The following is an 8,412-nucleotide window of genomic DNA, read 5'->3' on the forward strand; positions in this document are numbered from 1 at the left end:
CTGGTAAGCCACACGATATGTGTCTGTGTGCCCTGCTGGCTCAGCCGCCAGTCAAACACATTCGGAGGTTTGGAGGAGAAAGACAAAGTTCTTTATTTGTCATGTACACAAACAATAACAGAAGTGTCTTTAGCAGGCCTAAGGCACCTCCAACAAGCTCAAATCAAACTAAAAAGACAACAAACCAACAAGTAAAAGCAAAATCTGAATCTAGATGAAGAAACAAAAATTGTTGAAGGCTAAAAGAAAATTTCTGATGTATCATTGAAGACTTTTGTTTCCTTTCTTTAAGACAACAATGTGGCTTTATATGGCTATGCTGTCTCAGTCCCTCCGTGATCATGTTCTTGGGGACAGTTCATGGCTGCAGGATGAGTGTGGAGGAGATCAAGACACTGAATGTCCTGCTGGGTATGTTCACATCTGAGCAGTAAAGGAAATAAAAGGATTGACGAGATATTAAGCCTATCTGAATGTTGCTGAGGTAAATTACACTGACCAGGTTGATTTCATTCCCTTTTTTTCTTCTTCTTCTTTTCTCTGGTTTGTGTGTGTTGTGTATGTAGGGGTATGCTGAGGATATGCTTATATTACCGGCTGTACGCTAATGGCCCACGATTTGTATATGTTTTAACGCATTTGTAATATTTGTCCCTTTTAAATTAATTTTTTCAAGTGAGACTTAAATAAATTGTTTAAGTGTGTGTGTGTGTGTGTCTGTGTGTGTGTGTGGTGGTGTGTGTGGTGTGGGTGGTGGTGTGTGGGTGTGTGTGTGGGGGGGGTGTTTGGGTGTGGGTGTTTGCGGTTTTTGCGTCCGCCACTCATCATGCTATCAGTGATGGATTCGAGCTTCTTCATGAAGAGAGGAAGCGCTGTCATACCCAACATCGAGAAACTGAGTAGAGTTGGAGGGCCAATGACAAGATTTTGTTCAGCTGTAAGATCTCTCAGTTCTCTCCTCGGCAAGTGGAAGACTGGATGGGGTTATCTGTGAACCATGGGCTTCAATGGACGACCGGCAACTGATTTGGTGTTATTCACAGGGTTCTCTGTCAAATCTACACCGTCCCTTTGCCTGGTTTCCTTTCAGGAACATGTGGATCCCATGCTCCATACATGAGGCCTGTTACCCGTCAAAAACCTTCCCCAACCTCTACTCACTGGCTACGGTATGGCACAGCACAGCATGCTGTCATCAATATTCAGGTTGCAGATGTTGTCTCTGTCATGTCATAAAACATTGTTTGCCTCATTGTTAACAGATGTTAACCTCACTGTATCTTAAAATGGTCCGCTAACGTTAGTGTTAAGCTTAAAGTACACCTGAGGCTAACTACTGAATCTGAAATAAGTTAGTATGTTTCCTAGTTATTATGCTGTTAAGTTGACATTTCATTAGTACTTTTGCCATTGTAGCTGTGATATTAGTATTGGTACATATGCATGTAGCCTACAGCATCTAGAGCACAATAATGTAAAAAGTACAATATTCCCCTCCAATATGTAGTTAAGTATATGTAGTATAAGTACCTCAAAACTGTTTAATTGCAACGTCAGTTCCCCCCTCTAAAATGACTGTAGCTCTGAAACAGAGTAATAGTATGCATGATGTAATACACACACCTCTTACAGTTTATTCTTAAATGTTTTGTAGGCAATACTGAAAAAAGCACTTACCAGTATGGTTATTAACTTTGATTGGTTCTCAGGGTCTTACCCAGTCTCATGGCATCATCGGCAACTCCATGCATGACCCGCTGTTTGATGCCACCTTCACCTGAGAGGCCGAGAGAAACTCAGTCACCGCGGTGGGGAGGACAGCCAGTGAGTACTGCCTTCTTGACGAAAATAACTTCTGTTGGCTTTGACCGTTGTGTTTTTCTAACATAGACAGGCCACAGATCAGAGGCCACATAGGCGGAAAGACTTTTCTTTGAAGCCCACTACAGTATGAATGGCAGGACTCAGATCTGACAACCAAGTCTGATAGGCTTTATAAACCAATGATCAAAAACAGATGTTAATATGAAAGCTGGTTGGGATCACTTTTATTTCTTCCATAGACCAAAGTGTTGACATTAAATATTCTGAATCTCTTCAGGCTTTGTGGAGTGCCGTTTTAAAGCCTTGGTTTGCATTTTGTTGGTCACCATCTTGTTTTTGTTTTTCGTTGTCCCTCTTTATTGGACAAAAGGGTGGTTGAAAACTGGCAGACTTCTCTTAAGCTACCAGCTAATGCTCGTGCTAGCCAACTAGCTTGGTTGGCAGAAGGTTGAACAAGCATTTTTAGGCGACCAAATGTTCCAGTAAACTTTGCTGAAGTGAAAACACCAGTTAGAGGGTCAAAGTTTAAGATGAAAACACAGGGTTTGTGTCCACAGTGTTCTAAAGCTCCCCTGGTTTATCCTCTATTTCAAATAAATGGATTACTGAGGTATAATCAAGTGAGAGTGGATTTTACTCATAGACTTCATAAAAACAAACTTCTTTTTAGAGCCGATAGAGTCTCCCCTCTGGACGTTAGAAGGAATGCAGCTTTAAGGAGCTTCAGTTTTAGCTTCTCCTTTTCTCCTTTAATTTAGGTCAATACATTGCAACTACCAACAGACCAATGTCTTTCACCACCACCACAACCTACTGTATGGTTTCGTATTAACTGCGTGTGAAACCCAACCGCCCACACACTGTGGGATATCCTTCTCATTGTACTGTAGTGCCTGTACACCATGGCCTTGTCGTTGTCTGTTGTAATGCTCCATAGTATCTTCCTACTACGTATATCAGTCAGACCGATAAATTAATGCGACTGTACTTTCTCCTTAGATCTGGATCACAGCACTCAAACAGGGAGTGAAGGCTGCCACCTTCTTTTGGCCTGTGTAGTCCACATCTGGAGTTTCAGTCACAAAATAATTTTTCTCAATTTTTCCACAGGCCTTTTCTTACAGCAGTGTGTGGTGCTCTGCACAAACAAATGTAAATGTCTTCCTTTTTCTTTCATATGTGTGCTAATTTTACCTCATTAGTTAGATTATTTTATTGCACCAAAGAAGCTATAAAGTACATACAATATATATAAAAAGCATAGCGACATAGGGAAATATTAGACTATATTGAAGACATTAAGAAGGATGTATCAAAGAACAAACATTCTCAATTACCAAGCATGTTCATAACCTCTTGTTGTCTTGCATTAATACTTTGGACATAGCAGCCTCTCCTCCTTGTGTCACCCTGTTTCTCAGGCACACAGATATCGTACAGCTCTTCAAAACATTGCTCGTTTTTGGTCTGAGCTCTTCGTAAATAGTTGCATTTGCCTTTTTTTAAATATTCTTCATAAGTGAATCAGGATTGTAAACAACCCTCCAGGAGCAGATGTAGCTTGTCTAAAATACTGATGCAATGTTTGTTGTAATTCATGTACTCTAGTACCACGTTAATAAAGTGCCAACATTACCTTATTGATTTGGAAACAGGACAGCCATGAGTGAGGAATGGCAACATCAATATCTTGGCATTGGCAGACCATACTCCACAGCTCTGTGGAGTAAGGTCGGGCTACACCACAGATGCATTCTGGAATAGTAAAAAAGTAAAGGAAAAAAACTCTCAGGTTGTTTTCCTTCCACTTACACCTGGTCCTATGACCTAACCTACATAGGCCACCTGAGCCCAGGTGACATTGTTTTCATCTGCCCAAACAAAGTAAGCTAAACAAATAAACTCTCCAGAGTTTGATGGTAGTGCATAGACCATGCAGATGCATCCTCTTATATTGATAATTAGGGACTGTAATAATTTGATGGTGAAGTTGTACGTCAAGGAATTTATCCGAACATGTTCCCACTGCTTACTCGACCTTTAGCCTGTGGAATACAAAGGAGCCCACATTTATCAGCACAGAGAAGGCTTTGATGGACCGAGAGGCACATCTCAGCAGAGGCTGTTTTTACAGCAATTTGTGCAAATGGCCTGTTACACTGTGCAGATTCCTATGTGAGCTGGGGTCGCAGGCATGCTACTCTATAGAACCAGAGTGTGGTTGACAGTACTGTTCCTGCACTTGGCACTGCCAGAGGTGTGCGAGGGAGAAAGAGACAGGAGGGCAATAACAGTGAAGGTCTGTTTTGACATTTCTGTGTAGCTGAGAGAGACTATTTTACTCACACTTTACTAATTTAGTGTAAATTGGGGGTTGGCAGATAATGGGACCAGGATTATGCTAAATGATAGGGACTGTTAGAAGCATGTTTGGTTCAGACCAAAGAAGAGAGAAGAAGATAAAAGGGAGTGTATTAAAAACAGATAATTGAGGGTGGGACATTTTTTGAATGAGTGAAGATAGACAAAAGTTCAAAAAGGAATCGAACATGGAGCAGTCTAAAGCAGTGTATCCACGCCTTCACGCTCCCCCAGCTGCCTCAGACACAGCCACATTCAGCCCTCAGTCCTGGGCCTGATGTTGACAGCTGTGGGCTGTATGACAGCCAGCAGCTTGGTTGGTGGCCTCTTCACTACACAGGCAGCCTTTGCTTCCAGACACTTAAAACAGCGAGGGGCCTTGAAATTGGTTCTTTTCTACAACCCTCAACTTTATGAGGCTTTTTGATTTAATGGTTAAATGGTTCAGAAGGCAGCACGGCTCCATATTACTGTCATGCTGGGTTTCTGTCTTTTCCTTGTTGGTTTTCTTCCCCTTCATTGTGTGTGCGTGGTGTGTGTGTGTATGTTGTGTTTGTTGTGTGTGTGTGTGTGTTGCAGTGCTATCCCATTGAGAGAACGCATCTGACCATGCTACAGTGCTCCACCTCCCTGAAGCAGAGAGGTGAGCCTTTCGTTGTTTCTCTGGCTCACATTTGTCTTCTATCTTCCTGTTTTCTCTGGGATTTTGTTTTTGCAGCCACAGCATTTCAGAGGGGAGAAAAGTTTCACCCATTATTCCTTGTTGATTGGAGTTCTGTGATGAAATCTGATGTTCATAAGGAAAATCCTATATTAGTGTTAATTGCTAATGAGTGCTTTATCCCAGTTGTTCTGAATATACTTTCCTCACTAAACATTTTTTTTCCGCATCTAAACTTAAATCACTGAAATCACAATTGAATCAAAACAGAACTCTAATGTTTTAATATTTGAGTGCAATCACATCCTTTCACTGACATTAATCAGTAATTGGCTCCATCAGTGACTGCTCGTCATGTGATGACATGACTCCCCGCGCCAATGACAGAGATCAGTGGACGGTCCGCAAAAACACAGGTCTTTCCATTCATTTTGATTGGGGTAGTGCATTTATGCTGCAGTACGTTTGCCATTGGGGTAAAAGTTGAGACCGACTCAACTTTTGGAGAAATGGACCCCTGTGTCACACTGCGCCGGCCAGTTGTAAATGACAAGCAGACTTGTCGGTGTGGTTTGAAGAGGTGTGAGAGTCCCGTACAGGAAACTCACTGCCTTTTTCGCTGTCACGGGACACTGAACTGCCCGGGAATTTGTATATAGCTAAATGTTTCAACAACATTACAAAGCACAGTTGATCTGTCTCGTTCGTGTCTTTTTCGCCCTATCTTTCTCTCGAAATGAAGCTAACTTCAATGTGGTCAGAAATGTAGCTCTATAAACAATCTGATGGAAAACGTGACTGAAATATGAAGTCTACCGTGCTCCGTTTGGGGTTAAATAACCAACAAGACGTCACACAAATGGGGTATTTCTGGACACTCCCACCACGGAACAACCCTGCTAAAATTGCCGGATTGCTTTTTCTTTTGGTCTGAACGTAGCTTTATTGTGCTCCGCCGATCCATTAGAACCTCTGATGATGAAACTTTCTCGTTTTGGTTTATGGCGAAAGCCGTTGAGATCATGAAATAGCTGCCAATCAGCTGTAGTTATTAGAAGAAACAAGGTCAGCGGTGCTCAGAAGTTCAGATAATCATGAAGGTGCTTTAAGGAGGAACACAAAATAAAAATTGCCAAGACACCTTTCCTGCAGTGTTAAAAAACCTTTATTCAAATGGCTATTTCATATTGAAATGGTTAGCACATTAAATAGAGCTTGGTAACAACCTACGCTTAGCGCACAAACAGCCTTCTAAGGCTTTTCAAATAAGGCTTTTGAAGTTTTTGCAAGATAATTTCCTGGACCTGTTTTTTTTCAGCTTAAGTCCATCCATCTTCGAACGCTTATCCGGTATCGGGTGCGGGGGGCAGCAGCTCCAGTAGAGGACCCCAAACTTCCTTCCCGAGCCACATCAACGAGCTCCGACTGGGATCCCGAGGCGTTCCTAGCCAGGTTGGAGATATAATCTCTCCACCTTGTCCTGGGTCTTCCCCAGTCCTCCTCCAACTGGACGTGCCTGGAACACCTCCCCCGGAGGCGCCCAGGAGCACTCCTTACCAGATGCCCGAACCACCTCAACTGGCTCCTTCGACGCGAAGGAGCAGCGGCTCCACTCCGACTCCTCTCGGATACTGACTTCTCACCCTATCTCTGGGAGACGCCAGCCACCCTCCTGAGGAAACCCTTTCGGCCCTTGTACCCTGGATCTCGTTCTTTGGTCATGACCCAGCCTTCACCATAGGTGAGGTAGAACGAAAATTGCCCGTAGATCAAGACTTTGCCTTCTGGCTCAGCTCCCTTTTCGTCACAACGGTGCGATAAACAGAATGTAATACCGCACCGGCTGCTCCGATTCTCCGACCAATCTCCGCTCCATAGTCCCCTCACTCGCGACAAGACCCAAGGTACTTAAACTCCTTCTCTTGGGGTAAGGACTCACTCCCTACCTAAAGAAAGCACTCCATCGGTTTCCTACTGAGAACCATGGCCTCAGATTTTGAGCTGATCCTCATCCCAGCTGCTTCACACTCAGCTGCGAACCGATCCAGTGAGTGTTGAAGGTCACAGACCGATGATGCCATCAGGACCACATCATCTGCAAAAAGCAGCAATGAATCTTGAGCCCACCAAACTGCAACCCCTCCCCGCCCCGACTACGCCTCGATACCTGTCATAAATACTTTAACAGGAATGGTGACAAAGCGCAGCCCTGGCGAGGCCAACCCTCACCTGGAACGAGTCCGACTTACTGCCGAGAACCCGGACACAGCTCTCGCTTTGGTCATACAGAGATTGGATGGCCCTAAGAAGGGACCCCCTCACCCCATACTACCCGCAGCACCTCCCACAGTTTCTCCTGGGGGACCCGGTCATACGCCTCCTCCAATCACAAAACACATGTAGACTGGTGGGGTACTCCCAGGCTCCCTCCAGGATCCTGCGAAGTAAAGATCTGATCCGTTGTTCCACGACCAGACGGAACCGCATTGTTCCTGTTCAATCCGAGGTTCTATCGCCGAACCCTCCTTTCCAGCACCTTGGAGTAGACTTACCAGGGAGGCTGAGAAGTGTGATATCCCTGTAATTGCCACACACCCTCTGGTCCCCCTTTTTGAAGAGGGGAACCACCACCCCAGTCTGCCACTCCTTAGCACCGTCCCAGACTTCCACGCAATGTTAAGAGGCGTGTTCAACCAAGACAGCCCCTCCACACCCAGAGCTTTCAGCATTTCTGGACGATCTCATCATCCCTGGGGCTTTGCCGCTGCTATTTGTTGACTACCTCAGCGACCTCCTCCAGGGAAATTGACGACAGTCCCCATCATCCTCCACAGCTTTGCCTCCACCACAGAGGACGTGTCAGCTGGATTTAGTAGTTCCTCAAGTGCTCCTTCCACTGCTCTATTACCTCCCAGTTGAGGTCAACAGCGTCCCATCCTTACTGTATACAGCTTGGATGATTCCCCGTTCCCCTCCGGAGGTGGCGAACAGTTTTTCAGAAGCACCTTGGTGCCGACCGAAAGTCCTCTCCATGTCTTCTCCAAACTTCTCCAACACCCGCTGCTTTGCCTCTGTCACGGCAGAGGCTGCAGCCCTTCGGGCCCGTCGGTACCTTGCACCTGCCTCTGGAGTCCTCCGGATAACTATCCCGGAAGGACCCGAGGCAGTCGGATGGCTGCCCTGACCACCGGTGTCCACCAGGCTGTTCGGGGTTTACCGCCCCTTGAGGCACCTAAGACCCTAGACCGCAGCTCCCCGCCGCAGCTGGAAACTTTGAACATTGTCCACTCAGGTTCAATGCCCCCCAGCCTCCACAGGGATGCACGAAAAGCTCCGCCGGATGTGTAGTTAAAGTCCGTCGGACAGGGCCTCCTCCAACTTTCCAATTTTTTACCCGCACTACGCATTTGGGCTTACCAGGTCTGTCCAGAGTCCTCCCCCATCCCCTGACCCAACTCACCATCAGATGGTGATCAGTTGACAGCTCTGCCCCTCTCTTCAGAGAGGGCAGAGTGTCCAAAACATACGGCCTCAGATCAGATGAAACGATTATAAAATCGATCATT

At 45.4% G+C, this 8,412-nt stretch overlaps 1 protein-coding gene and 1 long non-coding RNA gene across 5 annotated transcripts in view; both read left to right on the forward strand.

Annotated features, from left to right (window-relative positions):
• Positions 1 to 8,412, forward strand: part of enpp2 (ectonucleotide pyrophosphatase/phosphodiesterase 2) — a 69,741-nt gene that overhangs the window by 36,627 nt on the left and 24,702 nt on the right. The window lies entirely within an intron of this gene.
• On the forward strand, positions 1,798 to 4,797 carry LOC116690783 (uncharacterized). The gene is made up of 3 exons (XR_004332368.1): positions 1,798 to 1,824; positions 2,824 to 2,879; positions 4,765 to 4,797. It is a non-coding gene; the product is annotated as an uncharacterized LOC116690783 (long non-coding RNA).

The sequence above is a fragment of the Etheostoma spectabile genome, chromosome 6 (assembly GCF_008692095.1).
Source record: "Etheostoma spectabile isolate EspeVRDwgs_2016 chromosome 6, UIUC_Espe_1.0, whole genome shotgun sequence".
Lineage (NCBI taxonomy): Eukaryota > Metazoa > Chordata > Actinopteri > Perciformes > Percidae > Etheostoma > Etheostoma spectabile.